At 46.5% G+C, this 11,272-nt stretch overlaps 1 pseudogene; it reads right to left on the bottom strand.

Moving 5' to 3' along the window:
* Nucleotides 1-2,428: 2,428 nt before the first annotated feature.
* Nucleotides 2,429-4,367, bottom strand: LOC132488147 (polyadenylate-binding protein 2-like; annotated as a pseudogene).
* Nucleotides 4,368-11,272: the final 6,905 nt, after the last annotated feature.

Below are 11,272 nucleotides of genomic sequence, written 5' to 3'. Positions count from 1 at the left end.
TTCTTATATATCTAACACATAGCACCTGAGTATTGACAATTTTCCCCAATTAAACATTATTTAAAATTTTATTGAATCCCACTTATAAACAATTAAAATCGAAGTCTAAAATACAGACCACCTTCAGTGCTTTGAACATGCTAAGAAACAGTCGAGTGCTGTACTCACTATAAAACTGTGACCCAAATGCTACCTACTGCCTTAGATTCACATTTTTCTTCCTTGTTCTACACTAACCTTCTTCTTATTCATACTCATAGTTCTTCCTATGGTTTCTGAGCCTTTCTAAGGTTGCAACGTATGAGTTCTGTACTCTAATATGGGAGAAGGGGGTTTCCCTACACCACCAAGTAATTCTCTGACACCAGCTGGAGGTCTTACAATTCAACTCAAATCTGACACTATCTACCAAGAGATAGCATCAAATTCCTACAAGACTGCCATCCCTTGCCCCTGACACACATCTCAGATGCCAATCGCAAGTCCAGGTCATCACCTGAGCTTTTAACCGACTGGCTGTAGATTGGAGGTTCCAATGAGCCCCACCTTGGGTTTGACTGATTTGCTAGAGTGGCTCACAAAACTCAGAGAAGCATAATACTTACTAGGTTATCAGTTTATTATAAAGGTATGTAACTCAAGAACAGCCAGGTGGAAGAAATGTATAGGGCAAGGTACAGGGAAAGAGTGTGGAGTCTCCGTGCCCTCTCTGGGTGCACCACCCTCCCCAAACCTCCATATGTTCACCAACCCAGAAGCTCTTCAACTCTGTCCTTTTGGGTTTTTACGGAGAATTCATTACAAAGGTATGATTGATTAAATCATTGGCCACTCCTGATTGATTCAAAATGTAGCCCGTCTCCCCTCCCAGGAGGTCAGGAGGTGGGACTGAAAATTCCAACTCTCTAATCACATGGATCACATGGTTGGTTCTCCTGGCAACCAGCCCCTACCCTTAGGTGCATCCAAAAGTCACTCATTAACATAAAAAAGACAGCTTTATCCCTCTTATCACATAGGAAATTCCAAGGGTTTTAGGAACTCTGTGCCAGAAACTGAGACAAAGATTAAATACATATTTCTTATTATAAATCACATACAAGATGCTATTTCCAGACCCCAGTGAGAAAAGATCTCAGATGCTGATGACGCAGGACCTGGGTTGTGGATAATTCCCTTGGGCAGGGCTTCTGGCAGCTCCTCCCAAGGTGACTGCACAAGCTGCGTGAAGTGTTTGCTCATTGAATCTGTAGGACACTTCAAGCTCAAGCTTTTCATGAAGCTTTGTGTTTTTTGTAGTCCACCTCCCAAAGTGAGGCATTCTTTAACTGCCATTTGTCCCACTCACAGGCTATGTTGACCTGCTCTGCTAGCATCATGAGAAACACATCTTGTTCACATCTTCCAGAAAGGACAACTTGAGGTTCATTTCCAGGCAGAAGGGTGAGTGTGCAAGCCCCTCTCCTCTTCGATCTGCCCACCACTCACGGCAGACCCGGTTTCTAGCTGTTCATCAAGGGCAATAGTCATCTCCTTTCAAGATGACTTTTCCTGAGTTTGTGTTTTCCTCTTACACAGACTTTAAAAATGTTTTTTAAAATTATTATTATTTTTTATTTTCAAAAACAACTTTATTCATGACACATATTAAAAAAAACCTCCCACCCCCTGGAAATGAGCTAAAAAAATAAACAAAATCCACCTCCCACCTCCCTGTCCCCACTTCCTCTCCATTCCCTCCAAATAAAAGGGAAAAAAAGGTAAAGGAAACAAAACAAAACAAAAGACTGAAAAACAAAAAACACCCCAAAACCTCCCAAAACAAGGTAGTGCATTTCCCCAGGGGAAAGGGGAATTTACACTGGAGCCGCTGGGAGCAGATCAGAGATCTTCCGGCTACAGAAACCTGCAAAGAAAGACACTCAAAACAGAAAAAGAAACACAAAAGGGAACAAAATAGATCACCAGGCAATCTGGAGGGGCAGGGAGCCAGAAAAGAGGGGTGGGGTGGGTGGTAGACCTGGAAGGACAGGAACAGGCAGGAGGGGACTGTGAAAGCTAGGGAGAAGATGGAGGGAAGGTAACAAGCAGAACAGTTTGGTGTCCTTGCAGAGCCCTGGGTAAAAAAACCCCTCCTACCACCCATGCCCACCTACCCTTGAGCAGCCCGCAAGGGGGCAAAGGGGGACAGGGAAACAGGGGGAGCAGATTGCGCGGTTGAGACATGTCCATGGTGAATCCCCAGAGTGAATGAGCAGCCCCCTGCCCCACTCCCTGGGCCTTCCCTTACTCCCCAAAGCAGGTCCCTCCTCAGCAGTTAGTTATGGGATTCTCCCCCCTTCCACAGTATATCTTTTTTTTCTTAATATTTTTTTCCATCAAGGTCATCTTCTGTTTTTTCTTTTTTTTAATTCTTTTTTTTCTCCTTTCCTCTTTTTTTCCTCTCTCTCCTCCTAATACACACTTTTTTTAGTGAGGGGAATACCATGATGTCGCTCTAGCCCAGCCCCTGTAGACACGACCCCGGGGCCTGCTATTAAAACCACTGTAGAATCCAGAGCGGGAACTGTTGTAGTTGGTGGTCCGGGCACGGTATCAGGCTCGAGGGGAAACCTCCGGTCTATTGTGCTGATGCCTGGTCTGTTGGTTCGTTTTGGGATCACCTTGATTTGTCTTCCTCTAAATAGGGACTCATCTAAGGCCAAGGAAGTCCTCACTGACTCTTTGTCTGAGAACTCTATATATGCAAACCCTTTGGGATGGCCACTAAATTAGTCACACAGTATAGTAACACAGTTGACTGAACCACAGCCATTAAAGTGTGCTTCCAGCTCTTCTGCTGTTGCACCATAGTCCACATTGCCAACATAGATGGAACGGGCATCAGCCTCGATCTTCTCCTCAATGGACATGATCACTGGGCCAGCATTGCCTGGAGCTGGACTCATATTCATCTTCTTCTCTACCTCGTTCTGTAGCTCCTTTAGCTTCTCAGCTTCCTCCCTCTCCCTGACTTGAGCTTTGATCGCTTCCAGCTCCAGGTCCTCAATGGCGCCGTCCCCCGGGTCACCCTCGACCAGTCCCGGTTCCTCCTCCTCTTCCTGGCTGCCGGGGGCTCCCGAGCCAGGCCCAGGGCCCGGAGGTCCCGGGGCGGGTGGGGGGCACCGGGCCGGGCGGCTCCTCTTCAGGCTCGGGCTCCAGCAGCAGCTCCTCAGGCTCCAGTTCCTCAGACTCCAAGCCGTTCCCGTAGTCCCCTGCATCCCCCGGGGACCCCTCCCCGGCCTCCCCACCAGCCCCGGGCACAAGATGGTGCCGCCGCCCCGGCCTGGAGCCCCGACCGCCCGCAGACCCCGCTGCTGCTGCTGCCGCCGCCGCTCAAAAAAATGTTTTACAAGCTAATATTCTACACTTACTAGAAGGGGCCAATACCGGTTTATATAATACTTGTCTTTAAAAGTGATCACAAATTATACGTATCTTTTCAATTACAGCTACAATTTACATGCTGTAAATAACTTCTCTTTTTTGGGTATTGTAACAGGGAAGAGCTAAATTGGACTCCATGTTGGATCTGTTTCTTTGACTTTAACCTTTGCTTTTCGTTGCTTTTGTTATTATAATCATACATAATGGCGTGCCTCAGGGAACTCTGCTGCCTCTGGTAGAATGTTAAACCGAAGTGCCTCTGTTCAGCTCACAGGGAGACAATCTGACCCTGCCCACCTGTGAATGGCTGCCAGAAAGAAGAAATGAACACATCCCCTCACTGAGGCTGGTCCTTCCAGATGTTTTGCAAGACTGATGGCCCTTTTTACTTTACTTCCCCACTACCTCTCCCTCTCTGATTCTGTAAAAGAAACTGGCATCCAGACCCTGATAAGATGGTTTTTGGGGACCGTAGCCCGCCATCTCTCAGACTGCTGGCTTTCTGAATAAAGTCGTCTTCTTTGCCTCAACACCTCGTCTCTGATTTACTGGCCTGTCGTGCGGCAAGCAGAGCAAGCTTGGACTCGGTAACAAATTTGGCTTAGCCAGCCAGGAGCCTTGTGGCTCATGGCTAGCTGGCCCCAGTCAAGGAATATTGGGGCAAGACCCTAGCAGCTGCCAGGTCCATTTGTCCTGAGGATCTTCCCTTCAAAGTACCCTGAAGCGACACCTGCTACCCCAGCGCTTGGCAGTTGAAGCAAGGAACCAACAAACTTCTAGGGGTCAACGGACTCAGTTTGATTTTGGACGGTAAGTCGCTCTGGCGTCCCCCCCCCCTCAATTTGGGCTTTTCCTTTATGGGACAAGCCAATTTGGTCGGGGTACGCTGTTGGAGAGGGGAATTGTCGTTGGACTCTACCTGATTTGGGGAACTGGTTCATTGGGAGCTAGTTCGTTGGTTTTGATCTTGGTTTTCTTTTGGTTTTGTGTGCATTGATGCTAGAATTTGTTTGTGCTTTTTGTGTTGGAATTTGTCTGTGTCTTTCATGTTTTGGTGTTATCAAACTTATCAAAAAGGGAAATACTCCATCTCTCCTGAAGGATAGCCCTTTGGGGCATATATTAGATAAATGGGCAAAACATAGCTATGAGCCTATGACTAAGAAAGACATGATATACTATTGTAATAGGGTGTGGACCCAATATATGTTAGGATCAGAAGAACGATGGACCCCTGAATGGTTCACTCAATTATCATACGATCTGGCAGTTAGAAGTGTTTTGCAAAAGAGCAGGGAAAAGAGGTGAGATTCCATATGTAGAAGCATTTATGCTATTGCATCAGGAGGAAGGAGTCAGAGGACTGCCACCTTATGGTACAGCGGTCTGAAAGGAAACCCAAGGGAGAAACTGTTCTACAAGGGGAAGGGGGAGAAAATGAGAGTGGGGACATATTATTCCAGAGCTTAAACACCGCCTCTGGCCCATCCAGCTCCCCCACTGGCCGAGCAGGCTGCATGCACTGGCAGTTGTTCCAACTGCCCCACCCCATGCCACCAACATATTCACCCCTTTCACTAACTCTTGTTTCCCCCACTCATGGGGATCGAATAGAAGTTTCTATGGTAACCCCGGTGGCAGAGGGACCTGGTTTAGTATCACCATCTAAGACCCGACAGGCACCCAATTTGGACTGAGAGCAACTTCCACAGCAGGGCAATTTCCCTTGCGCTGATATCCTGTAGGAGTCTGTAATGCAAATGGCCAGCCAGCTGGGCTCCTATGGATGCAGAATCCATTCTCGACTTAGGATTTGCTTAACTGGAAAAACCATAACCCTGCTTACTGAGAGGACCCACTGAATATGACTGAAATTTTCACCTCAATATTTGCCACTCACCATCCCACTTGGGTGGACATTCACACTGTTATGAATATAATGATTACTGAGGATGAAAGGAGGATGGTAGAGAGGAAGTGCACCAGCTCCATTTAGTAGATCCAAATGGAACTCCAGAAACAAATTTGTCAGTCCCTATTGCTGAGCCTAACTGGGATCCTAATAATGGGGGCATGCCACTTCTAGAACACTACAGCGGATGTGTCTTAGTGGGTCTTCAAAAGGGGTTATCTAGACAAAAGAGCTTAAACAAGATTCAGGAGATAAAACAAAAGCCAAATGAGGATCTATCAGAGTTCCTGGAAAGGATTTATCAAGCTTATAAGCGCTACATGGATGCAGACCCTGAGACCCCTGAGAATGTATGACTTTCACTGGGCAAAGCACCCCAGATATAAGGAAAAAATTACAGACGTTAGATGGTGTATTTGGAATGAACCCTTCTCAGTTAGTAGATGTTGCTTTTAAAGTATTCAACAACAGGGAACAATGACAAAAGCAAGAAGATGCAAAATGGAAGGCACCTTTTCTGGCAGCAGCATTGAATTCCCGGAAGGTGAGTAACCTAAAGGAAGGTAAGCCACCATTGGGGAAGGAGCAATGTGCTTACTGCAAGGAGGAAGGGCATTGGAAAAGAGAATGCCCTAGACGAAAGAATAATAGACAGGAGCCTCTCATATGGTACAAAGAGAGGAGCAATCTGATAATGAATGAAGAGGCCCTCGGACCTGAGGCATCTGATTCTAATTTCCCCACAAGATCCCTGGGTAACATTGACAGTGAGGAACAAGTTGATTGACTTTCTAATAGATATGAGTGTCACATATTCTGTGGTAAACACCAAGGTGGCACAGAAAACATCTCAGTCTATCTTGGTCATGGGAGTTTCTGGAGAAGTAGAGAACCATTTGTTTCTATAAGCTCTAGAATGCCAACTAGGGGACATAGCTTCTTATATATGCCAGAGTGTCCAATCCCCCTTCTGCGACAAGAGCTCCTTTGTAAATTAAACACTCAAGTAACCTTTTCGCCAGAACAGCTTGACATCAGGGTCCCACCGGAGCACACTGTAAGCCCACAAATGGTACTCATGGAAACCCCAGAGAAGTAGACAGAGCTCTTTCCCACAGAGGTCTACGAAGAGGTAAGGCTGGAAGTGTGGGCTGACGGCACTCCAGGGAAGGCCCAAAACACCTAATCTAAAATAATATCCTCTGAAACAAAAGGCTCAAAAGGGAATTCAGCAAATCCTGGAGAAGGTTTTGAAAATAGGACTTATTAGACCTTGCAGGTCCCCATATTAGACCTTGCAGGTCCCGGTCAAAAAGCCAAACTCAGCAGAGTATCGTTTTGTCCAAGATTTGAGGGCTATTAATGAAGTAGTCCAAGACTTACACCCTGTGCTGCCTAATGCATACACTCTGCTCACAACTATTCCGGGAGAATATGGCTGGTTCTCAGTCCTAGACTTGAATGATGCTTTTTTCTGCATTCTTACTGTAGAAGAATCACAGTAGCTATTTGCTGTTCAATGGCAAGACCCAGAAACGCAGGTAGTCCAACAGTATTGTTGGACAGTCCTGCCTCAAGGAGTTAAGAATTCCCCTACCTTGTTTGGGGAGACGTTGTCTAGAGACCTTAGAGACTTAATATTGGACGAAGGACTCTTGCTCCAATATGTGGATGACTTGCACATAGTGAGCCCTACATACGATAAATGTCTACAAAAATTATCAGAATCCTGAACTATTTGGCTAATTGTGGATATAAGGTCTCCCAGAAAAAGGCCCGGATATGCAAACAGCAAGCCATATATCTGGGCTTTGCCCTCTCTCAAGGACAGCAGGATCTTTTGCCTGACAGAAAGCAGGCAATTGCAGGCTTAGGAGCACCCAAGACCCACAGACAACTGAGAGGCTTTCTGGGAATGGCAGGGTTCTGTCGGATTTGGATCCCAAGCAATGGGCTCATTGTAAAGCCTCTCTATGAGGCACTGAAGGGACATGATCTTGAGCCCCTTACTTGGACTAAAGAGTGCCAAACAGCCTTTGAAATGATAAAAACGAAGTTAGTCTCAGCCCTGGCTTTGGGACTACCAGACTTAAAGAAACCTTTCAAACTGTATGTACATGAGAGACAAGGCATAAGCTTTGGGGTGTTAATTCAAACTCTGAGGAATATCCCCGGACCTGTTGCTTACTTCTCAAAACAACTAGAACAGACTGTTAAAGGGGGGGCCTCCTGGCCTTCAAGCTGTAGCTGCTACTTGTGACAGATTTCAGGAAGCTGAGAAGTTTACCCTAGGGCAACCCACCACTGTGTATGTTCCTCACCATGTCCTTTCTTTGCTGGAACAGAAAGGGGCCTATTGGCTGACTTTTGGGAGAATGGGAAAGTACCAAGCCATTCGCCTGGACAATCCCAACGTAAGACTTCAAGTCACTTCAGCCCTAAATCCAGCCACATTGCTCCCGATTGACGCTGCACAATCCCCTGAGCATGACTGCCTACACGTCCTTGAGCTAGTGTACTCTAGCAGACCAGACTTAATGGACCTACCCTTGGCTGAGCCAGATATGGAATTGTTCACCGATGGAAGCAGCTTCATGGACAAAGGTAGGCGACGTGATGGGTATATAACCACATGCCGGGTGGTAACACTTAAAAGGATTGTTGAAGCAAAAGCCCTGCCCCCGCGGAGCTCAGCTCAGAAGGCAGAAGTCATTGCTCTGACAAGAGCCCTGCTCCTCGCTAAAGGGAAGCGAGTAAATATATACAGACTCCCGCTATGCATTTTCTGTGGTGCACGCTCAGGGGGCGATCTGGAAAGGAAGGAGGCTTCTCACTTCAAACAATAAAGGCACAAAACATGCTTCTGAAATCCTGTCACTGTCAGAAGCAGTCCATAATCCCTCACAAGTGGCCATAATGCACTGCCCAGGCCACCAGAAGGGTGAGACTCACATAATAAAGGGCAACTGGTTAGCTGACCAAGCTGCAAAGAAAGCAGCAAAGGAAGGCAATTATCAAGCCATGATAGGGTCACTTCTTCCGCAGACTGACTTGTCAAAATATCAGTCAGTGTATTCAGAAAAGGACAAGGAGAGGGCCAAAGAGTGGGTTTTCACTCTTGACCGTAACTCACCTGGCTGGAAATGTAATGCACTAGGAACTGTTTTGATTCCTGAGGCCCTCTTGGACACTGTGCTGAAGCACATTCATGACAGTACCCATTATGGGAGAGTTGCCACCTGCAATGGATTCAAAATTATATAATGGGAACTCACCTACAAAATACCATCCAGCGAGTCACTCGGAATTGTATGATTTGTGCTAAAAATAACCCCAAAACTGTTGTCAGACCTCCCCAGATGGGGACCCAGCACAGAGGGACCTGCCTCACAGAGGACTGGCAAATAGACTTTACTCAAATGCCTCAAATTGTGGGAAACTTCAGATACCTGTTGGTGTGTGTGGGCACTTTTTCAGGATGTGTGGAAGCATATCCCACCCAGACAGAAAAAGCCTCCCAAGTGGTTGAAGTCCTCTTTAAGGAAATTATTCCCCAGTTTGGACTACCTAACACCCTCCAGAGTGATAATGGGCCTGTTTTTGTCTCTAGCATAACCCAGTAAGTGGCTAAAGCCCTGCAAATTAATAGGAAGTTACATTCATCCTGGAGACCACAATCAACAGGAAAATCTGAGAAAATGAATCACATGTTGAAAAGGTGCATTGCTGAAATATGTCAAGAGGCTAATATAACTTGGGATAAGGCATTGCCAGTTACCTTGCTATGGATCAGAGTGGCTCCCAGAAGCAGGGTTAAATTAAGCCCCTATGAAATATTGTATGGTAGGCCATTCTAGGTGTCTGCCCAGGCAGGGGAATCTGTAAATGCTCTGAAAGACATAGCTGTTGCTAATTATTAAAGCTTTGGGCACTATACTGACCTCTGTTCATGAGTTTGCTTCCAGCAGATCTGCCTATCCAACTGAGGTGGCTTTGCATCCTTTCTGACCCAGAGATCGAGTCCTCCTTAAAACCTGGAGAGAACAAGGGCCTGAGCACCAGCTGACTGCAAGGTGGACAGGACCACATGTGGTATTACTCACCATGCATTCATCTGTCAAATTGGCTGGGATAAAACCTTGGATTCATCATACTTGGCTTAAAGCTGCACCACCATCATCAAAAGACGACCCAACTCCTGAGAGGCTTGGAGAGCGATGGGTTTGTGAACCCTTAGAAGACTTAAGGTTGCTCTTCAAAAAGGATAAGAGTTGAGATTGCAATTTCCTTATAGATGGAGAAGGATGGGTCAATCTACTTGTTTAATCCTATTCTACTGAACAGCACAGCATCAGGTCCATATAATTGAGAATTGTACTATTTACTAAAAATTCTAAGAATTACCCCCTGCCCAATGCTGATCAATTCCATTCCGCGATCACCCCTCACTGCCCCTACACAGCAGGAAGTAGCTAAGAGTGGTCGTCGTCCCTTATCCCACAAGATTGTGGAATGGACATTGACAGTGGGGAATTGTAACAGGGAAGAGCTAAATCAGACTCCATGTTGGATCTGTTTCTTTGACTTTAACTTTGCTTTTCGTTGCTTTTGTTATTATAATCATACCCTGCCTCAGGGAAGCCTGCCCCTCTGCCAGAATGTTAAAGTGCCTCTGTTCAGCTCACAGGGAGACAATCTGACCCTGCCCACCTGTGAATGGCTGCAAGAAAGAAGATATTAACACATCCCCTCACTGAGGCTGGTCCTCCCAGGAGATGTTTTGCAAGGCTGATGGCCCTTTTTACTTTACTTCCCCACTGCCTCTCCCTCTCTGATTCTATAAAAGAAACTGGCATCCAGACCCTGATAAGATGTTTTTTGGGGACCCTAGCCCACCATCTTCTTGGTCTGCCAGCTTTCCGAATAAAGTTGTCTTCCTTGCCTCAACAGCTCATCTCCGACTTGTTGGCTTGTCGTGTGGTGAGCAGAGCAAGCTTGGACTCAGTAACAGTATCATTCCAACAACTTGTGTTGCAGGAAGGGGGATCCCTTCCAGGGCCCAAGAGTGGGCTCTTGTCTAACACTCGGAAATGAATTGTCCGAGGAGACACGTGCTGACAAAGCAAGAGACTTTATTGGGAAGGGGCGCCTGGGCAGAGAGCAGCGGGGTGAGGGGACCCAGGAGGACTGCTCTGCCACGTGGCTCGCAGTCTCGGGTTTTAGGGTGATGGGATTAGTTTCTGGGTTGTCTCTTGCCACTTTACTTGGCCCACAGTCTAACTCAGGGTTCTTCCTGGTGGCGCTCACATCTCAGCCAAGATGGATTCCAGAAAGAAGGATTCTGGGAGATTGGCAGGACATATGGACTGGTGTCTCCTCCCTCCTTTCAGCCCCTCCCATATTCTCCTGGTTTTTGGTGGCAGCACCATGTTCCTTATCAGGACCTCCTGTTGCAAGACAGCTGATGCAAGTGGTTATCACTGTGCCTGGTCAAGGTGGGTGGTTTTGGTCGATGGTTCCCCAACACGTACTATTCAGTTAACTAGTTAACATATCATCACAACTCAGCCTGAGTGAGCCCCTCCCTTTAAGGTGGACCCCTTTGTCCTTTGAATGCTGCCCCTGAAATCCTTGGATATCCAGCTTGCCTCAGGTCCATTCTATTTAAATAGTGTGTGTATGCTTGTGTGTGTGTGTTTGTATGTACATGTGTTTATGTGTCTGTGCGTATGTGTGTGAGTGTGTGCAGACATGGAATCAGTTGCCTTCCAAAGAGCCCTGCTTCACTTTGGTGGAGAAGTGCAGTAGGTCCAGATCTAAGAGCTAGAGGCATATGTGAGAATGGTGAGGTATGAAAGGGCTACTATATAAGCCACTTTTAATGACAGAGCTCCAAAATGTTTTTGACCATTTTATATACTAGTTTTGATTTAC

Source organism: Mesoplodon densirostris, chromosome 4 (genome assembly GCF_025265405.1).
Source record: "Mesoplodon densirostris isolate mMesDen1 chromosome 4, mMesDen1 primary haplotype, whole genome shotgun sequence".
NCBI lineage: Eukaryota > Metazoa > Chordata > Mammalia > Artiodactyla > Ziphiidae > Mesoplodon > Mesoplodon densirostris.
The sequence above is the reverse complement of the archived record's forward strand: the minus strand, read 5'-3'. Positions and strand labels throughout refer to the sequence as shown.